Below are 22,224 nucleotides of genomic sequence, written 5' to 3'. Positions count from 1 at the left end.
TGTCTTGTATGTCTGTAGGCTCAGATAACTTGAATGCAACAGCTACTCCTATCACTCAAGTCCCCCCAAAAAGTCAATTTTTGGCATAGCATGACTGTTCCTTTTAATTAAAAAAGCTCATAACTCCCCAGCTAACTAATTATTTTGCATTGCATACTGAGTATTCTAATAGAGAAAAAAAATTACCTTCTGATGTCCTGGGTGGAGTCCCAGCCTGGGTCAGTTATTGGTTATGTAGTGTGGGTTGGGGGTTCATGTACTGCTCTTCCCACTTGCAGAATAACGAACTGCTGGGTTGAAATCAATTGTCTGGTGCCCAACATGACATCATTTTAAGGGAGAAGAGGAGGTGGGTTTACCTCAGGCTTAGCAACAGCTGAGCTATTTCACAGGAAGGACTGAAATATTTGGAATATGTGTTTTAGCTGAGCTAGAAAGCAAGCCAGGCTACAGAAGGAGGTCTGTAACTCTAAACAGAGGAAAACTAGTGGGAGAAAAGAAATTGTAGGGTTGAAGAAGGCCTGGCTTCTGATCTAGTTCCCCTACTTTTGCCCCTCATAGCCACGACTGCTTTTGTTTCTCAGCTTTGTCCTGCTACTGCTATCAGTGTCCCACTCCTGATGATTGTAAAAAGCACTGGATTTAGTTGAATGGCTTTGCAGCAGTGTGTGTTGGATGTTTTGAGGCACAATTTAATCCTTTGTTTCTGTAAGGTACTAACAAGCTGTTTCCAAATCCTCTGGTGCCACTGGAGAGTGATTTCTTGGAAACTTTCCTGCTGAAAGACAGAGCTCATGAGATATAATTAACACCAGGCTAAGTGCTACTTAAGCACCTGGTGTTGTTTATATTCTGAGTTATGCAGACCTTACTGTTAATTTTGTCACGAGTAAGCACATGTCATTGTCATGCTAGACTTCAGATTATTTTATCCTTGTTATCTTAGAACTTCTCTGTTCTGCCTTAGTTAAGGTCTCAACTGAGGAAGTTTTCATTTCAGCTATAACTGTTACTATTACTGCAGTTTTAAAGTTATACAGAGGTTGCTGAATGCTAATTAGTGGGGGTTTGAAGCTAAATATAAGCACTGAGGAATGTGGGGATCTGTCTGTCATTTGACATCTGCACTAGACTGGATTAAGCTTTCTAGAGTTTCCTTCTCTTTAGAGATGTTCTTAGATGTGGTGTCAGAAATATTTGTTAAAAAATTCTGCAGTCTGTCTTATGCTGAACAGTGGCACAAAGGAACAAAGTGGAAAAGGGGCACTGAGGGTTAGGATACTGTGGTTATTTAATAACTTAGAAGTATTTTCTACACCTTCTGATGGTTCACACAGAGGCTTTTCTAAGGTCAGTATTTGTTCAGGTTCTACTTGTAGGGAAAGAGAGCAAGCGGGAAAGAAATGAAGAGCAAACCAGAAATGTATTTCAATGTATTTTAACTTGTTACTTGTTTCTTGATGTCCCTACTGAAAAGGAAGTAGGGGAAACCTTGGAAACCCAAGTGTTTTTGGCTGTAGTTAAGTTAGGAGCACCCTGGTGAATTATTTTTCCCTTCTCCAGTCAGGACTGTGGCCTGAACTGTAGATCAAAGAAGAGCAGCACTTTGTTTAATCTGGCATAAAAATCTACTTTACCCCAAAGAGACAAGAAGAAAAAGAAATCGAGGCCCTGGCTCCTTGGCAACTGTGAATTAGGTTGTTCAAATGGTTGGTAACCGTAACAGTTAAAAAAAAAAAGCTTGGAAAGATATATTGCTACCATATTGGAAAGGACATTGCATCCCAAGCCAGGGTTGTTTCCTGCTGTTCCAAGTTCATAGCAGCGTGTGGATAGACTTCTCTGCTTATTTCCTCACAGTATTGCAAATAATAAAAGGTGGCCAGCTGATACATCTTCAGGTGTGCTTCAGAAAATGCATGCTGAAGATGCAAGCAGTGCTTCTATTCTCTGAATCTGTTCTGCATCACATGCTGCCTTTACAGCCATTGAGCCAGGGAAATGTGACATGGCAGGTCCCCGTTTGTTGTGGGTCTGACCGCATGGCAGACTGTGCCTGCTGGTGACACTGAGCTCTGATGCTGTGTTTGGAGCAGAGGCTGCACTGTGACCCTGCGTGCTGCTGTCAGCTCCTGCGCTGTCACATGCAAACCTCCCGAGTGCTTTGATGGGGACTTGAAAGCCAGTCTAGGATTCCTGAGTGCTGTTCCTGGTGAATCTCCTCAGTGCACATCTTGCTCATCACACCAAAGTCTTGACTTCCTGCTGCTGAACAACCTGGGCTGATCAGTGTTGTGGCTCAGGCCAGTCCAGGTGGGAAGCTTACCTGGAGTCTGGGTCAGTGTGGTTAGAGCACACCTGCAGCAACTGGGAGTCACAATCAGGATGCTGCTTATTAGGCACTCATACCAATCACCCACACCTTGCTCATCTTTTACCACAAGCTGCTTATTTAACCACAAGCCTGGGGTACCAAGCTGGGCTTTTTCAGAGCTGGACAGACAATTCCAGGTGAGTAGAGATCCCCATGATGAATTTATGGCCAGCACTTCGGCTGTTGTCTTGCTGATGTCTATGAGTGCATACTCAGGCTATCCTGTGACAAAGCTCTCTCAAGTCCTTCTTGGAAGGGAATTCTGCTTCCTGCATGTGTAGCTGGATGCTTTTTTTTTCTTATCTGTCTGTTTTATTAGGAAATTAGTGAAAGTTAAATTAATATCAAACCCAAATATTCTTCCTGTCAGCAAAGCTGGCTACATTCTGTTCTACCACCAAGTGGCCAGAGAAAAAAATGAACATCAGTCTACTTAATAATCACTACTTATCTATTGTAAAAGAAGAACCCTGTCTTGATCTCTCTTTGGAATGGAAAACAAACACAGTTCCATCAATCTTTATCCTTCAGCAATGCTTTTGAATGTTTTTATAATTCATGATGCTCTCTTGTCCATCTACAGCTGTGTTACAGTGAGGTGGCCAAAGCTGGATATATTAACTTGAGGCAAGTCTAGCACTATAAGGAAAATGTCATTCCATTCTTCACCTGTCAGTACATTCTGGCATGTTTTCCCCCTTCTTTTCCTTGTTTTGGTGACATCAACTTGTTGACCAGAATTCAGTTAGCATTGTTGAAGTCTCTTCTCTGAATATTGCTGCCACTTGTTTGTAAATGTTTAAATTTGTTTGTTATAGATTGATTTTGTACCTCTCCATTTTGTTCCATCTAAATATAGATGTTCTTCCCACTTTCTTGAGATTGTTGACTTCTAATGATACCTGCTAAAATGGCAGCTGTGTATCTCTAAGGGCTGTTTATGCCAGTAGCTCTTGAAGCTGCAGCTGCTGTGCCCCCTGTGGAGCTACATGCAAAGAATTTGACAGCAAAGAGCTGTTAAGAGGATTTTCTAGATATTTGTACACCAAATTGTGGTGATTTTAATCTACGTTTGATTTCCTTTCTATGCTCTGGCAACATTATGTGGGCAAGGATTAAAACCACTGTTTTGTTACTTTACTTATCAAAGTAAATCACCCTAATGCTTCCCCCCATCACGGGGACTGTTACCCCATTAGATGGAACATAATAAATTTGTTCTTGAGCATTCTGTATTGACAGGCTTTTTTCATAATTATGCTACCTTCTGCTTACTTGTAAAATGATTTTTCAGATTTTTTTTCATCTTTCTACAAGGTGCATTTAAGTAATTTGCAGTTTACTGAGTTGTGCTTTTAAAGATGGGACCTTTGTTTGCCTTCTGTTTGTCCAGAACCTTCCAGAATTACATGAAGATCAATGTTATTTATTCACAGATTAACTGTTACAGCTACTTCTGAGCTGCTTTAGGGCAGACTTCATCAGCCCTACATACTTGGTTGTGTTCAATTTAAGTATCTCAGGGTGACCTGAATGTGGCTTCCATGAGGTCTAGAATTTTTGTCGTTCTGTCTCCAGACCCCGTTGTTACAGAAGGAGGCCTGCTGCCATTCCCAGTTCCTGGCTCTATGGGCATGGGGTGATCCAAGCCCTATGCATAGAATCTGCTCCACAGCTTGGATAATTTATGATGTTTCCTTTTCTCTCCGGGGAAAGAGGATTTAGCACACAGCCCCCCAGTTGGGCTGGACTGACAGAAGTGTTATTTAACCTGCTTTGTCTTTGTTCTGGACTGTGTCTTTCTCTTGATAGGAAAAATTACCTTGAGTCACCATTAATCTTTTAGTGAATGTGGAAGTAAAGAAGGCATTGATGACTTTCTTATTTTTTTCCTCTCCGCTTTTTGTGTGTGGTGTATGTAGTTTGTTTTGCAGTTCTGTCCCTGATTTTTTTTTTCTCTTCCTCATATGGTCTTCCTTGATATTAACCCTTCCTTGTGTGTTGCTATTTCCATGTTAGTGTTCAAGTTTTTGGAGTTAATTAAGATCAGAGGCATTCCATTTCCCTCCTATCAGTTTACCACTGTACTCTTGGTGTAGTCTGTCCAGAAAATTCCAGCTTTACTCTACATTGCTTCCTATGGGAAGTCTTTCCAAGAAACCAATCTCCCCAGCTTGCTGTCATCTCCTGTTTTGCAGTCCAGTGTCCAATCTTACCTTTCCCCTGACAGCAAAACATTTGAGGTCATGATTCTCTTTCATCCAAGTTATCTTATGGTGGCAGTGTTCAGCCAGTCCATTCCTGCTAGGTAGGAAGGTGTTCAAGGCAGCTGATGACACGGTTCAGCTCCCTCACCTTATGAAACAAATGTGTTCCTGACACACTGGCAGGGTGGGGTGAGCAGCCTTTGACTGGCAGTGTTGCCTTTCCATAACCCTGGCTCATTTTCCATGAGTTCTGGGTTATTGCTGTGTGGAAGTTTCTAACCACACTGGACGCCTTTTCCTCCCTCTGACATAACATAACATTTCAAATTCCCAGATAAATCAAAACTTTTGCTGGTGGGAACTGCATTTACAAAAGATAAAAGTATATTTGAGCTGCCAGCTGCTGTTTGTATTCATCCATGTTTGTGATCCCTGTCGTTTGCTGTTAGGGAACAAACTTGATGTGCGTGGATTTTGATTTGCGTAAAACCACAGAGAATGTGGCGTTTGATCTGAACATCTTAGAGGGCAAGGAGGATTTGGTATGTGAACAAAACTCTTCACTATTCTCTTGGGTAAAGGGCTTTGCACATCCACTCAGAGGGCAGAGACAACAGCATGTAACTTAGGTGCCCAATTGCACCCTGTGTGTCTCCAAGGAGCTGAAGGAGCAGCTCCCAATTGCTCCATAGTCTGAAAACAGGCAGCTCAAAGCTCCAGCAAAAGGCACAGTGCATTCAGGGCAATCGGGTGCTTTAATGCTTTGGGAAACAAAAAGGGCTAAATTTGCAGCTATCCCATAGGAGTTATCTGTGAGCTCTATCTGCAAATAATAATTTAATCAGCTTATTTGGCTGCCCATGGTCACAAAGCTGTAAGTGATTAAAAATTATCCTTTTTGTAACAAAATAAGCTGTGGAATAAAAATGAGATTCTAAGGTGATTCTAACGTGCCCTGCTCTGGCACTGTGATAAGGAGCACTTCTGTAGACAGCCAAAGAATCTCACAGCAAAAGGTTTGGGGACTGCTACAGAGAAGTCTTTTCAGACTTTAGGGTGGTTTAGACTGAATTTAGACTTCTTTTCTTTCTTTTTTTTGCCTTTCTTTCTTCTTTTTTTTTCCTTTGTTCCTTTTTTTTTTTTTTCCAGTGTATTCATGTTTCTTTGGGAGCTGAATGGGGGAGAGGGACTTCTTTCAAAGGCCACATGGCTCACTTCCAATTCTGATAGATAAAGTCAACCTGCTTGGCCCCACCAACAGGAAATAGGATGCTGCCCCTTTAAGCAGGCTGTAAGGAGTATGGAATTACGGCTAACTTGGTTTGGAGCCTTTGTGTAAGGCTTTCAGGAAGAGATAAACCATTAATCATGCACAATTACTCTGACCTTGCATGAACTAAAGCCTCTCTGAACACATAAGATTACGGTCTCTGGGGACCTTGAGACACTGACACGATCAGCTCGTCCGAGGGCATTGGAAACGGCTGCACAAAATGGCTGAAAGCTTGGCCTTGCTTTCCTTCCCTTAAACCCGAGTCTCTTTCCACCCAGGACAGAGATTTATCCACATGCTTGCAGTGCACACTGAAGAGAAGTTGTTTCCCTTGTGCCAAGCTTTGAGTTCATGAGTGGAAATTATGGCAGTGCTGAAGAGAATAAATTACATTTGAGTTTTGAGGAGATGTTTTTTAATACTTACTGAGTTGGAGCATTTCACACTTCTGCTCTCTCCCTGTGGGGGACCCTCTTTTTCTCTGGGGTTAGCACAGCTTGTAGTACAAGTGATATGGTCAGTGGCAGAGGTTGTTGGGTAGCTCTGCAGTGTAATTCACTTTTGCTGGTGTTATTCCTTTCCTGGTGCCAGCCTCACCTGTTCTAATTAGATTTTAGATTATGATTTTCATGGTCAGTTACATTCTTGCTCCTAGTTTTGTTTCGGATTTCTTTGACCTCTTAGACTCCTTAAACAACCATGTCTCACCTACTGTGATGTACTTTCCTCTGTCTCTTCCAGCCTCTGGCACTAGCAGCAATATGTAAAATAATAACGAAGATAAATAAGCAATTAAGCACTTGCTCATTAAGTAATTACTGATTTTAACTTGTCATTTTTCAAAATTAGAGTGAGCTAAAAGCACACATGAACAGTTGCAGAAGCTCGGCTGACTCAGTGAAATGCAGTTTCTTGTTTGATCCTTCATCCTGTGTTTGATCCCTACAGCTTCATTCACTTACCAAGTTTATACTGCTATAAATATTTTACTTGCATATGTGATCATTTGACATTGTTATTTACTGCAGTGTGACACCTATTTTGAACGAATTTTACATTCCTTTAGCTATCTTTCCTCTTTCCACTGACGTAGCAAATTTCTGTTTTTTCAGAGATGTGGTTTTAAGAAGATGGAGATGGCTCACCCTGCATTAAAGGACTGGGCAGGGGATTTCAAACTAAAATATGTGTCCAGTTCTGACCAGCGCCTCCGTGTTGCTGTGTAAGAAGATGGGTTAGTCCAGAAGGAATAAATATGGTCTTCACAGAGTGAATGATGCAGAGAATGTGTATTAGGAACTTCTCCCTGAAAAGGGGTTTAAAAGGTAGAATCGTAGCATTGAAGAATGTCCTGAGCTGGAAGGCACCCACAAGGATCACTGAAATCCAAAAGGTGGGCATAATTCAAATACCACGGGGACAAGGACAGCAGAGGAATTGCTTTACCAGGTAAGATCTCTGGCAGGAATGTCAGACTTGTTGCTTCAGGACATCAGTCGCTCTCTAACGCTGAAGATAAATAAGGAGAAATTCTTTTATAAGGAAGATTTCTCCAGATTGTTTGCTGCAAGCCTTCTGCACAGTGTCCCTGACTGTTTCCATAGACTTAGTTCATGGGTTTGGTAACAGCTGATTTGTATCAGAAGGGTATTAAAAGGCTCCCTGTGCCATCAGGCATTGAGGATGAGAGCCTGGTTTGAGGGAGCTGTCCAGTCCTAGCTGGAGAAGACACATACTGTGCTGCTCTTCTTCATGGATATTTTATTAAGTTTTTTTCCTTCTTTTATGTTTTCCACTAATGTGTTCTAAACATGCAGCCAATGGTTAAAGGGCTGTTGGTTCTAAGAAATATTCAGCAGAATGTAAACTCACTGAAAACAAAACAAAACAAAAATAGCGTGGGTGCTAAGGGACAGACTTGTCCTGATTGTGGTGCTGTGGGGCCACAAGTGCTCATGGCATTCTTGGGCAGCTTGGGCTCACAGCCAGTTTTCAGAGAAGCACGAATCCCAACCCTGCTCCTCTCTTAGGAAAGGGGCTGTGGAAGGGATGGGAATTAGCTGTGAGACGGAAAAGGCAGGAGATTGCCATCAGGAGGGGATGAGGGGAGCCTGTGCTGCAGAAGCCAAAATCAAACAAAGGTAGATTCTTACCTGATGTATCGCAGCTGAAGTCAGTGTCAGAGCTGCATCAAAATCAGGCTTGAAGGGAGCAGTATCAGGCCCACATTGTTTTTCTGCTTTGTTTTTAGTGCTGTTGCACCTCGTTGTGACCAAAGGCGTGGAAAGATCCACTGTAAGAGGTTTAAAGTGGAACAATTCTTTATTTGAAGGGAAAAGGACAACCCGCTGCTTTTTGGGTGCAGTCCAGGTGTGCATTCCGTATCTACACTGCAGTGCTGTCAGTACAGCTGTGTAGCTCTTCCTGAGGCAGCTGTTAACAAGCTGGCCTTGATACTTCTGCCTGTGCTGCCAGAACCGTAATAGACTCCATGTGTGCCTTCTCCAAAAATACTACAGACTCTGCCTCTCACTATACTCCTAGGAGTACTGATGGTCACTACCTTAAAACTACCTCAGCCATGTGTATTCAACCTATTCATGCTTTGGACTGAAAGGGTGAGTATTTTCTTTAGTTTTAGATTTGATTCTACAAAATCTAAGACCTGACTGAATGGTTTCTGTAAGTAAACCTGTCCTGATTTTACCATTCTCCATTTGGAATCTCAAAGGCTTTGTTTGTGTGGGTCTGAGAGATAAAAATGGGGAGAGAGACAGGCAGGCAGCAGAGATCTGTGTAGATTATTCTCTGCTGCTGGCAGTCCAGGTGACTCATTTAAAGCAGTGGAAGAGCTGGCTGAGGGCTGTTCCATCCTAATAGGGAGGAGAGAACTCCAGGGGTTAAAGGCAAGAGCATCCCTTTTATAATTAGGACAGATCAGAAGTGGAGCAAAATGTTCTTGCAGCTGAATCAGCTGCCCTCTAACCAGCCTGGAGTCTGGTGCTGGGGCCTGATGGACACTTGTACAGAAGGCAATTTAATCTGTAATGGCTGAGGAGGACTCCTCAAAGTCTGCGGCAAATGGCAATTATTGTCCCTTTTTGTCACATCCCCCCCAACCAAAACAAAAAAAGAGGAAAATTAATGAAAATAACAACAGGGAGGGATCCTAACTAGCATGCCCTGCCTCCCCCTTTCTCTTTAAAAATCCTCTGCAATGTAGTGACTGAAATGAGCTGCCCAGTATAATAAAATCTCTGGAGCACCAATGTGAAACGAGAATTCCTCCCCCACACACAGGCACACACACCCCTGCTCCCTAATGAGCAGGGAGACGCCAGCTCGGGGGCTGCAGCCAGTGTTAAATTAGCAGAGAAGGCCATCGAAGTGGGCTGACTCCAGCGTAAACTGCCTTAAGTGTCTGTTTATTAAATCACACCAGCGCTTAGAGTCTGCCCTGCTGCCACATCAGAGCTGTCTGCACACAGACGAACCCTGGCCAGTCCCGGGGGAACCTGGGCCAACTGGATACTGGTGGTAATAAAGGCAGGGGGAGGAGGGAGCAGCCCTCACCAACAGCCCCTCGTTAGGTTCCATCATGGGTTATTCTTCTAGAGCAGAAAATCCTTTATTTAGGGTCACTGTTTGCATTTGTAGCAGTGGGGAAACCATAAAGTTGTGTTCCTCTCTCCTTGTTAGGAAGCAGGAGTAGAGGCAGGCACTTGCTTGCTAAACTGGTGTGTCTGAGCCTTGGAGAGTGGCTTTCCTTTGTCAGTCCTTACAGGGAAGTGTGGCCTTCGCTTTCAGCTCAGTCGTTGAGTTACAGTGGGAGAAGGTTGTTAATACCCAATGATTTTCTAAAAGAATTCCCTGGTGTCAATGTATCTAAGCCTTTGGAAATAAAAAATTCTGCTGTTCAAACCTTAGGTTATCATACTAAAGCAGGGAAAAATCAAAATGCTTCAGTATATTTGTGCAGTGGGAGGTACAGTGAGGGTTTAATTCCAGATGGGATTTCTACACTTGCCTGCTAAACAGTAATACCACATATTCTGCAGTTAAGGCAGACAGGAGAGAGATATTCAAGCTGGAAACTTTGTTCTGTAAGTCAGGAGACATCACTTCTAATGCTGTTAGTTCTGAAACAAAAGCCCTACTATGTTCCCCTCTTTCTCAAGGACTGGTTTTTAAACACAGGTGGAACCAGGGCTGCTGGTTTATGACTCTGCTGCTTACATTACCAGTGGCCCTGTCTTGCTCTCTACTCTACACGTCCAAGATAAGTATTCTTTTTTGCATAAATCCCTGGGGAAAATTCTGGGGAAAAGTGGATAACCCTCTCATCCCATATGGAGGCATAGAATGAAGTTTTGGAAGAGTGTCTGAAATAGAGTTTGTGCTCACGAGTGGCATGGGCTTGCTGAACAGCTCTTCAAGTTGCCATCCTCCCACTTAGGCCTGGTCTTTCTCTGTGATAGATTTTTAAGCCTCAAACAAGTTTCATCCATGTGTTGTCAGGTCAGGATGTTGAATGTACAGCATGTAGCTCCATTTTTTTGTTTCAGCTAATTGGTGGATACTTCCATACTTGTGTTCCCTGCTCAGCCTGCTGGTTTATGTCTTCCATGAGGGATTTTTGCTGCTCATAGGCTTCCAGAGGCTCCATTGCAGCCCAGATTCCACTTCCTGTTAAAGCAGGTTTGGAGTCATGGTCAAGCATCCTTTTGGGAGGTGGGCCATTGACATTGGAGACGAGCAGCAGTTGTTGAGCCAATTTGTATGAGGAAGGAGCCATGTAAAGTTTAATATGAAGTGGTTGGTTTAGCTGGCAGAAAGGGAGAGGTGGGCTGTTTTCCATTTCCCTTTAAAATGTCAAACACTAATAGTCTCTTCCGACCATCCTGAGATTGCCAAGTAATTGACTCCCGCCTACAGCAAAAACCTCCCTGATCCACAAAGCAGGAAGCTGATGACAGCAATTGCCTGAACGTGTCCAAATTAGTCAACCCCTGACAGCCCCAGCAGGGTCAGCAGTGGCAGCCCAGGGGTCGCAGGGCAGCAGGAGATGGAGGTTGAAGATTGCCCTGCTTCCTATGCCCTCTCATGCCTCCAGGACATAGCAAGGACATGAGGGATTCCCAGCTGGAGCAGCCAGCACCTGAACTACGTGTCCAACAGAGACGTGTTTATCCAGAGGATCTGCTGTAAATTAGCCAAAGCAGGGGCTTAGGGGCAGAGCGGGGAAGTGCCTGTCCCTGCGAGTGGCAGCAGAACACGTGTGTGGGGTGAGCCAGTGTCACATAGCTCCTGCTGGGTTTTCTCCAGGGTTTCCCTGCTCTGCTGCGTGGGACTGACCTGTTTACAGCTCGCTGGGGTCTGTCCCAGGGCTGAATTATATTTTCTGTAGCTTCATTTGTTCTCTCTGTGCAGTCGATTGCAGGAAAATGTATGGACATAGAGTATTTAGGAATATGCACACAGCCCTGGAGCTCAGAGAGGAGACAGAGAAGGGTGTCCACCAAGCCATTCCTGAGCCTCTTCAAGACATCCAGTTATGTGTGCTGGGTGGTTTGGTTTTATAAAGTGGTGGCAGTAAAGCAGCAAAGAATCTCTGGCCCCATTCCCCTCTCTCTTGCCTTTGAAAGGACTTCAGTGTGCCTGTGACGTCTTGAAGGCAGCTCAAGCATCTAAGGGTTGTGGCCTTTTCATAAGATTATTTTAGGACTCGGAGAGAGGACAGAGGGAGAAAGAGAGAAGCACTGTCTCAGAGCTCCCAAGCAATACCTCTGTTGTTACAGGCAGGATGAGAAAGTTTGAAGAGCAGGCTCTTTGTGTGCTAGGCTGTATTCCAGTCTGTGCTTCCTAAAGCAGAGGAGCTGGGGACAGGGAGCCTGCCCTGACAGCTCCCTGAGCACGCTGCTGCAGGTCAGGACCTCTGCCCGGGGAAGGAGCACTGCCTGTGGGCCTCCCATGTCTGCTCATGGAAAGCTCTGTCACACTCTGACAAAGGTCACTATTACATCCCGTCTTCTGAAAGGTCACAGCATGACCCCAGGTGCAGGAGAAGGGGAGGAGGGACAAGGCAGCTTTCTCCCTTTTTCTTTTTCTTTTTTTTTTTTTTTTTAATTTGTTGCTACTGCCTGAAAAAAATATGCCTTGTCTTTGCTCTTGTGCTGCCCCCTCTCTCGACCTGCACTGGCACCTTCTCTTCCTAAATGCTACAGCATAAGCTCTCCCTTTATAGGTTTCAATGGCTGGTTACTGGATTTTCTCCTCTTTGTCCACTTCGTTCTCCCTGCAGAGCTGTAGCTGCTGTCCCTCAAGGAATGAGCAAACACTTCCAACCCCGCTGTGCCCTCCAGGTGTAAAACTCTCTGAGCGCAGTCCTTCACCACAGCTTGTGTGAGATGCAGGAGCACAAACTGCTACAAGGATAGTTTTTCCGCTGAGGGCTGGGTGGGGGGAAAGTAACAATCCTTCTCTTACTCATCCCAGCATATAGCAGTAAATGGATACATCTCCTGATGGGAAAACTGCCTTCCCTTGCTCCTTTTTGGAGCTGATCACACAGGTCAGTGGGGCAGGGAGCACAGGTAAAGGCCAGATGCTCAGGTGTCACACACTGCTGCAGAGCTGTTTCCCAAACCAAGATTTACTGAACCAGCTAGAGCATGAAAACGATTTGTTTTTCTTGACTTAGGTAAGGCCCCATGGTTAACAAGACATATATGTGCAAACCCATAAGGCTTCAATTCAGAACTAGTTTCTTTAACTGCTGGATCATCCTCCCAGTGTGATTTGAAATTCTTCCCTGTCATAGAATTTGCAACAGCAGTGGAATTATTTTCTGCATTTCAGATGCTAATGGAAGGGATAAATACAGGGGGTTTCTCTGTCTACTCAATTTAATAATTCTTTTCTTAAGGGCTGGCCTGAGATGCTGAATATGGTTCTCTGTTTGAGGACTGCAGGGGCTTGTCACAGATGCTGGACATGGTCCTCCAAACGGCAGACATGGGACATTAAGTTTCAGAAACACAGTTGACTTTGTGAGGGTCATAACTTGATACAAGTTATTTTATTTACAGCATTCATTCTTCACACAGAATTTCCTTAAGATGTTTAAGTAGAGATATAAAGAGTTAGAGAAACACAGAGGAGTCTCTTTTCAGACAACTCATTATAACTTTTGAACAGGGAACAGCCTGTCCCTGGCTTGTCTTCGAAAAATAGATAGCCAAGTTTCACTTTAAGATGTAATGATGTGCATCTCTCTTAGATCTCTCTGTAAGGCCTCTTACTACTCACATAGATGAGTCACATCTCTCAGAATGTTTTTTAAGACAGTGTTCCTTTAATGGAGGTACTTGCTGTGAGCCCAAAGTAATTAAGTATCTCAAGACTGTCTTACTTTCAGTTGTAATACCTTAAAAAATCCACATCTAATTCCCAGGATCTCAGAGGAAATTGATGCAGCTTGCAGACTACCCACCAGGCCAGTGGACCTGTTCCTGACCTTTAGCTATGCAGATCGATGGAGTTCTTGTATATTGGCCAGACCACACGAAAGTCAAAGTCGGTGGAGAAGCAGGAAGTTGTATAAGGTCAAAAACTAGGTCATGGCCGAGCTGGGAATGCCAATGAACTGGGCTACCTGTTGAGCAAAGAAAGGAAGAAATAGCCATGATGAAGAGTACCCAAAGGTGGTTTTCCAGGTTCCCACTCAGAAAGGAGACTGTTTCGCTAATTGGGTCTTAAAAGGTCTTTTCTATTCTGTTTAAATTCTTACAATACGCCCCTCACCGAGATATGAGGGTGTCTGTCTAAGGATGTCTCTCTTTTCACTCTTTTCAGCTGTGTTTATTTTCCTCCCTCCCCTCACCCATTCTTTGCAGGTTCATGAAGAGCATTCAGACCCCATGAGGGGGTCTCTACAGATCTCCTAAGAAGATTAAGCTCTCTGAATATTTCATGCCCCTGATTGACAGTTCTTGAGGACCTCTTGTAAGCCTGGCGCCCGTATTCTTGCTTAAAAAAAGAAGAGAGAGAGGGAGACAAGAAAATCACATCCACAGAAAAAAATTGATCCTATGGGCCCGACCTCTGCTGACAGAAGGCACTAGACAGAGGCAGCTCCTCCTGAACGTCTCCCCGTCCTTTCCCTCCCACCAGTCTCTACTGTGAAATAAAAGGAAGGTAATGGGATTTTAAGAGGCCAGGAGTAGGCAGAGGAGGAGGAGGTGGTTGTGCCCCCTCCCCTGAGCCCCAGTGCTGCGGCTGCCGGTCCCTCAGGAGCCATTGTGTGCCCCTGTCCCCGGCTCCCGTTCGGTGCCGCGCCTGCCCGTTCCTAACAAGCTGCGGGCCGAGCCGCCGGCCCTCATTAGGGGCTGAGCCGGGAGCCAGCCCCGCGCTCCCCGTTCTGCCCCATTAAGGGTTTGCCCCCTGCTTGACAGCGGGAAAGGGAGCTGGCGACCTGTAAATTCTCATCAGGCTGCTTGAGAACCTCCCTGCCCCCTCAGTCAGCCCACAATAGGCAGCTGAGGAGTTTCTCCTTTCTTAGAGAGGCAGGGCCAAGCAGGTCTCCTCACGTGCTGGCTTTAGTAGAGGTTACTTGGTGGAAACAGGGGGATGAGGATGAGGGGGAGAGAAGCAGAAAGAAACAGCTCTTAGCCCTTCTTGCAGCTGGAGCACAGTGAGATTTGCTGCTGTGCTTGCTTGATACCAGTGTTGGACTGCCATGTCTTCTGTTCTGCTTCATGCTCAGAAATTGGCACAACTTCCTGCTAGCAAATTTATGGGAATCATCCATGGTGCTGGGGATACTGCGCAGTTACGACCATGCAGATAAATGGAATGGTCATTGCTGAGTGACCAACTTTTGCAGTACTTTAACCTTTTCCTTGCTCAAGACTCCAGAGTTGCTGGACTCAGTTTGAAGTCTCCTCTTTGATGTTAGACTTGCCTTCTCAGCACGATTAATCTGCAGCCTAACACAAATCTCTATGAAACTTGAACATCCTTTCTGTGTAGGTTCAGTGTTTCTGTGTGAGGTATGGCTGCACACTCCAGCAGTGGCACTTTGGACCATGTGAGTAGGGGACTCCTTGAGGTACATGTAAGATATTACATGTAAAAGACGTGGGCACTTTAATAAAGCATCTGTCGAGCCCATTAGTTATGCAATAACATCATCTTTTTAAGGTCAATTATTATTTTTACCTACTAATTGATGTCCCATTTATTTGCAATAGCCATCTTGGTGGAATGCCAGTGCCATTCCTCAACAGTGCTTATCCTGCCAGTGTTCTCTGGATGGGGTGTGCACCCTATGTTGCAGCTCATTATTTTGGTTTGGAGGGAAGAGGAGAGCATCTCGGTGTTGATAACCATCACGTGATACTATGCACAAGATTGGTATGCAAACAGAACCAAAGGAAGCTTTAGCTCTTGGTTAGTCTCACACCACTGGTATTAAGCTTTATGAAGGATCAATTGTTAGGGCACAATATTGTCACCCCCAGTTTAGTCCTCATGTTGGTTGTTAGTCCTGGCACTGCCACCCTGTGCCCTGCATGCGTGCCTGGGTGTACTGGGCAGACAACAAACTGTTCCAGTGCCAGTGGGTTTGGAGGAATTTAATCCTCCCCTACTGAAATGAAAAGATGGGACATGGACTAGATTTTCATCTTAAATGTAGCTGATATGAAGTGGAAAACACTAGACAGACTTCCTCATAGCCCTACCAGAGTCAGGAAGATGGAATCCTAGATCTGGAAACTTTTTTCTGAGTTTTGAAAGAGGAAGAACTATGCCCACAGTTTTCTTGTAGTGGGTATAGTCTCTATAGACAAAACCCTAGACCTAAGGTCAGTGAAACCGTTTTAAAATCCAGTTCTATAGGATAAGTCTTTCTGGTTCCTTAAAATCCCTTCCTCTACTCAGCTTCTTTGTCACTCTGAGCAGAGCAGCTGAGAATGACAGAGCCTGAAGACAAAGCTACCCTTGAGTTGTTCTCAGCTTCTGACATGGTTTGCCCAATCTCTCTCATGGACACAGAGAAGGAGCTTTTCAAAAAGTGCCTGAATGCCTCCTCATCCTCTCACCACTCCTCTTTCAGATGAGCAACAAATAAAGCAGGGAAGGCTGAATTTTTCTTGATAGCAATCTGCTGACCTACTCACAGACTTCTGCTTCTCATCAACCATGCTATTTCATCTGTAATTAAACTAGAGATGGTTTTTCTGGAAGGAATCTGCTGATGTTTGGGACTGATGGGATGTATTCACTACCCAGCTTGAGGTATCTTACCTGCATTGATAAGATTAGGACACAAATCACACATGCTGTGCTCCTGCTCCAAAGGCTCTGGAGAAGCTTGTTTGCCTCTCTCTTCTGTCTGCACAGAGACTTGAGGGAGAGATCCTTTCCCTGGCTTAGAGAACTGGGGTATAATTAGGCAGGCAGTAAAAATATCCCTCAGTGCCACAGGAGAACTCTAAAGATCCTTGTGCACGCATGTGTTGAAATGGTCAAGGAGGTTTTGTGTCTTTTTTCAGGAGCAATTTCTATCTCTTCTATTAAGTGTGGTGCCATGTAGAGCTTATTGATAATATCACATTTTTCTGGACTAGTCCTAGGAAAATAGACCTCATCTTCTGTTTCTAGACACCTGATACAGGCCAACATACTGCTCTGCAACGCAGTCCTTAGCTCCCTACAGAACTGTGGAATAATACAAGTTGGAAGGGAGTTTTGGAGGTCATATGATCTAAGCTCAAAGGAGAGGGGAGAGCAGTTCAGAATCCTGCTCCATCCTTAATCCCATACAACCATCTTTTCCCATTAGGGTTTCCAAGAGTCAGCATTGCCACATTCTGCCAGCCCTCCCTGCTGGAGTGGCACTCCTGCAGTGGCTGTGGCCAAGGGAGGCTGTGTGACCTCTGTGTGGAGCTGTGGAACAGAGGTGGGCTAGGTTTGCTTCTGGGGTCTCAAAATTGGAAGTCCATGTCACTCATCCAGGTGGAAAACTGCACATAGCTATAGTGCTGGATATGTTAAAAAGTGGTTATCACAGTAACAGAAGAAGAAAACGAAGGGTTTTCATAAGGAATAAAAAAATAGTAATGGATAATCTGTTCTTTTTTGAAATGCTTATCCATGTTCAAAACCAGAGTGAAATTTAAGCTTGGTTTGTAGGGTTTGAAATTTCTGGATAATTTTTTCCATTTTAATTTGTGGTTAGGAGTAGAACCAGAAAGACCAAGATACCTCACGATTTATTCAAGAAATTTGGAGTTGTGAGCAGACGTAAATGTACTAGAAATCACACACAAGCTAATAATTTCCTCCAGGGTTTGGAGCCCATTTTTGCAGAGTTGGGAGGTTTGCTGCAGTTTGCAGTTAGACAGCAGTCAGGAGTGGGTCAGAGCCAGGATCTGGGGTTGCAGGGAGGTCTCTGTGACTGGGGCCCTGTAAAGGCTTGAAGATTTTTTTTCCCCATCAGGTTGCACTTGTTGCTCCACAGAGTCCAAAGCAGGCTGGGAGAGTCACTGCCTTTGCCTTCCCTCATAAGAAGAGATTTTTCACTGGATGTTATCAAAGGTCTTAAGAATGTCCCTTTGTCTGAGGGAGTGAAGATACCAGCAGAGAGAAACACTGACCTTGTCATCCAAAAGTGAGTTTTTCTATAGGAAAAAGGATCACATTTATGTTTGCAGAGACTGTGTTTTGCCTTGAAAAAGCTGGTTAAATTTGGAGTTGAAATCCATGAAGCGTTTTCATTTGGGTAGAGAGAGATTCTTTTTTAATCCATTTTGCCAGTAGTGAGAGCTACAAATGTACTGTGACCTAATGCAGTGCCAAGCCTAGGTGTTTGGAAGCGTGTGGGGAGGAAGGAGTTAAGGATTCTGCTCCATGAGCCATCCACAGCGGGGAATGACCCAGTTTAAAAGGGTTAACAGTATTTGGTTTTTCAGAACTATTTGTTATATCAAGTTAGTGCAGCAGAGGTCACCCAGGTCACTGTGCCTCCCCCTTCCCTTTCCATCCCCAGCCCCTGTTCCTCTCCTTGTTTCTCCTCTAATCCGATGACCTCAGACACAGCTCTTCCCTTATGATGTTCTTGACAGCATCTTCAGACAATGTGCAGCTCGACGCCAGTTGTCTTTCCCTTTTTCTCCTGTCCCTCAGGAGAAAACCTGGGATGCTAAAAGGCACTTTGTGCAGTGGGGAAAAGCCTCAGCAATTTGTTCTGTGGTTTTTGGACAAGAGTAGCTCAGAAAACAGTTTTCCATGTATGTGCTCTGTTAGCATGGCTGTCTTTTCTTCTCAGTGTGTGTGTTTGGGTGGTTTTTCTGTTTTGTGTGTATGTGTGTGTGATTAAATTCTCATTTATCTGCTGTACATTCTGGTCTCTTCCATCATGGTGTCGCTGACTGTGACTTGACAAAGCTCTGAGCAAATGCTTTTTGGGAGTACAAGTTAACTGTTTACAAATGGGAATGGAAAAATTTGGCTGGAATTTGTCCTTGGGTTTAGTAACCAAATGAGGTCAGATTTGCTACTGTAACTGAGAGTTAAGTATAGAAAACCTTGCTGAGAAAGTTCTCGTCCTCATCCCTCCCCTCTGACCACCTTCTGCCAATTGAAGCTTCTCTTGGGTATTTGTTCAATGTATTTTTATGACCTATTTTCAAAGGTACTGAAGGCCCAGAGAAAAGCAGAACCTCAGGTTCTCAGTGTCTTTGAAAATCAGACTGGAATTAAGAAATTACTGTTATGCTTATATATTTTTTCACCTTACCAGCGTCACTATGTTAACCTTCTGTCACACCATTCACAAGGAACAGGATACAAAACACCGTACCTGATCTGAACCCAGGAGGTCTCATTTTCCTGCTTCCTCAGTTGCTTGTTTTACTGTTTCTCATTCTCCTCTACCTGTGCGTCTTTGACATCCAGTCAGTTGATTTTTTTAAGAATGTTCCTTGCTTCTGATTTTATTGTGCTGCTCATTATGCAGCCAGAGCTAGAGGAGTTACACTCGCTGTTGGGGGTAAACTTAGTAAGGTGTAAAGGACAGTTTTACTCCCTCTGCTATGGTTTGACTGCTTTCTGAGGGGTGTGCTTTGCTTTTCCTGGAAGGGTGGGTGTAGTCCTGGATGTCCTTAACCTCCTGAGGGAAGTGAATGGTCACCAACAAGCTGCTGCTGGTAATGTTAAAGCTGTTTCTTGCAGCCTTCCCAAGGGCTGGGGAACTGCCAGACCTCAGTGTTTTTAACAGATCTGAGGGATCAGTGAGAAAAAATGCCTGTGCATATTTGCTTGAATTGAAAAGCAAATTGCAACTCAATTGTGTGTGGCTTGCCTTTGCTTCTTGGTCATGTTCAGGTACATAAGGGTTATTAGTGTGAATGTTAATCAGAAAACAAAGTTTAAGGCTGTGTCTTCTGTTAGAATGTTTTTATACTATGAGAAAATCCAATTATATTTAGTTCAGTCACCACAAATTGATATATCAGGAGAGCAGAGCTTTACATTCAAAGTTCCATGTAACTGGCAAAAGCAAAGTTCAAGTAATACTTTCCATTGTCAGCTTTTTCAATTCCCAACTTGATTTTCTGATAGTGTTACGAAGTCACTTTCCCAGTGGCATGACCAGTGACACTGGTAGCAATCAAAATTATTATTTTGAGTTGCTTGCTGTGCGGGAGGAATTGGAGCAAATGGGAGTTCTGCATACAGTGTATGTTGGAGTTGGACTGGATGATCCCTGTGGGTCCCTTCAAGCTCAAAATATTCTGTGATTCCATGGAAAATGACTTGAAATCATAAAAAATGTTGGCTAATGAACTTCTTCAGCTGAGCAACAGTTCAACCTGTTGGAAGAAAACGTGTTTTAAGTTTCACCTTCTTTAACCTTAGGTGGAACATTCCTAATGTTTTGTGTTAGCCAGGGTAGTGCGGGTCTTGAAGCCAGTATCTGTATGTTTCAGAGCTTTCTTCCAGATTCTCTGGGAGGGTTTCACATCCTTCCTCTGGCACCTGCCCAGATGTTTCAGGATTCTAGAGAGTCATGGCATTGCTGTGTCATTTGTTACCCAGTTCTCCCACCATTGGCCTCAGCACTACAGGTTTTTGGAAGCATGAATGTGATGGAGATAGGGAGTATCTGGAGGCATGGAACCCTTTCGAATTTTTGTGGTTTTGTTTGGGTTTTTTTCTTAAAGAAAAAGGCAAGACCCTCTTCTGTCATTGCAGCACTCGTCTTACCCACCAAGTCATCTAGGCCAAAGGACACGGTAACAGGGACATTCCCAGGAACGGAAGATGTACAGTTTCTGTAGCAGGGAAGAGAGCATCAAAACAGGAATGGAAATTGGCAGGAGAAGCTTGGAAAGGCCAAAAGTTTCCAGCTCAGAGAGACAGCGAGAGAGGAAGTCAGTGAGTGCTAAAGGATTCCCTCTCTCCCCACTTCTCAGCCCCCACCCTCTGTCCTTCCTCCACACCCCACCCGGGGAGATGGGAGAAGAAACTTGGCAAGCCATCTTGTCGCCAATCAATCTGTGGTGTAACAATTAGCACTTAAGCAGCACTCACGCTAAACACAGGCTCAGAAAACACTTACAAAGGAAAAGAAAAAAACCCTTAAACCCCAACACAACAACAGCAGGGGAAAGCTGGAACAGATCAATGCCAAGCCAACCAGGAGGCACCTAATACCCCATTATTGACAAGGCCGATAGCGCTTTAAGTGTGTGCTCTCCATGCTGAGCAATTAGCCGCAGGACCAGTGCGGTGGAGGCAGCTCCAGCACAAGAACGCACCCCCCGCTGCCCAGCGCTTCCCCCAAGAGGTGTTTGATGACAGCTTCATTTGTTAGCGAGATCCCAATAGCTGCCAGCGCCGGCATCCTTTCCATTACAGAGCAGAGTGCGCGGGGAGCTGGGCAGTGGGTGCGCTCCCCCCGCTCCCCGGCCTGTGGTAACAGAATACAGTAGACACGGAGTCTGTCTGTGCACTGCCTAAATTGATTGTAATGGCTTTCTTAACGTGCTGAAAGAGCCGACTGTTTTCTCGCCTCGAAGAAAGGCTGGAGGAAGGAGGAAGTGACTCCAGCGGCTGCGGCACAGTGGATGAAAGTAAACTTTTGTTTAGTAAAAACCAGCCGACTGCAGACTGTCTCTGGCCTTTCAGCTGGCTCTCAGCAACACTGTGTTTGAGAAGAAAGGGGAGAGGGCAGGGAACAAACTCTGAGCTTCCTGCCTTGGCTCTTGCTCCCGTGCTAACCCTGCTCGTCTGGCTGCACCTCCCAGCAGCATGCTGGAAACCTCTTCATGCAAGGAGTCTGGTTCCAGAAGGTGCCTGTAGGGTAGGCAAGGCTTTCCAAGGGAATTCGTACACATGGACAGTAGGGCATATGTGCTTTTAAATGCTTGGCTAGGCTGAGGCTTACCTCAAAAAGGTGTGCTGAGCTCCCATACCAGCAGAAGCTAAGCCAAGCCTGGAGAGGATATGGCCTTCTGAAGAGTATCCAAACAACATCTGTTATTGATAAACTCTGTTTATCAGGAAGCCTGGAGCTATCCTGAGACCTCCCAAGTGGAGAGACGTGTCCCAGGTCAGACTGTCTGTGCAGTCGGGTGAAACCATCCATCGGTCAGTCATAGCTGGTCCCCAGGGCAAACCAGCAGGTGCCACTCAGGGACTCCGCTGCTCTCAGGTGTGCTGCAGCCTGTCCTAGTAATTTTTACTGCATTGGTGCCTAAACTGGCTGGGAGCTGCCAAAGGAAAACAGTGCTGGGAGCTGCCCAGGGTAACCCAAACGCTTCTGTCCTAGAAGAGTCATTGTGTCACACCTGAGCAGCCTTTGGCAACAAAATAAACCAGGTGACACACAGATGTTCAGGCCTTTCTGAGAGGCAGCATGTGTTGCAATAGCTCTGTATTGGAACCTGCTCAGCTGGTGTGGGTCTGGGGTACCAGAGGCTCGCTCCTTAATCGCTCATCACTGGATATATGCTTTGGTTGCCTCTTCTGTTTCCATAGAATGAGTCTCTTAGAGGTACCACAGACTGGTGGACACCACAAAGGATTAGGAGGCCCAGACACCTGGTGTGCAGGTACTGCCATGGTGTGAGGGAAGAGGAAAAGAACGGAAGTTCTCCACTGTTGTGTCACTCAGGTTGCAGGTGGTCCCATACCTTCCCACCCTTGCTTAGTGAGTAGAGAAAGGGGCTGCAAAGTACAACTTCTCATGCTGCTGTAACCAGAAGCTGCTCTCTGCTTCTGACCAGGAGGCTTTAAGATGATGCCAGATGGGGCCATTAAAGCAGTGCAAACAATAAGGAACACATAGGGGAATCTGTTAA

The 22,224-nt window shown here is 44.8% G+C and overlaps 1 long non-coding RNA gene across 9 annotated transcripts in view; it reads left to right on the top strand.

Moving 5' to 3' along the window:
* Window positions 1-22,224, top strand: part of LOC121666076 — a 239,089-nt gene that overhangs the window by 50,818 nt on the left and 166,047 nt on the right. For all 9 annotated transcript variants that reach the window (XR_006016571.1, XR_006016578.1, XR_006016575.1 and 6 more), the window contains one exon: window positions 6,967-7,303. This is a non-coding gene — a long non-coding RNA (uncharacterized LOC121666076). The remainder of the gene's footprint in view (window positions 1-6,966; window positions 7,304-22,224) is intronic.

This window comes from Corvus kubaryi, unplaced genomic scaffold (assembly GCF_017639235.1).
Source record: "Corvus kubaryi isolate FWS band 111438036 unplaced genomic scaffold, C.kubaryi_AGA036_p1.0 37337, whole genome shotgun sequence".
Lineage (NCBI taxonomy): Eukaryota > Metazoa > Chordata > Aves > Passeriformes > Corvidae > Corvus > Corvus kubaryi.
Note: the sequence above shows the minus strand (reverse complement) of the source record. Positions and strands in the feature narration are given on the sequence as shown.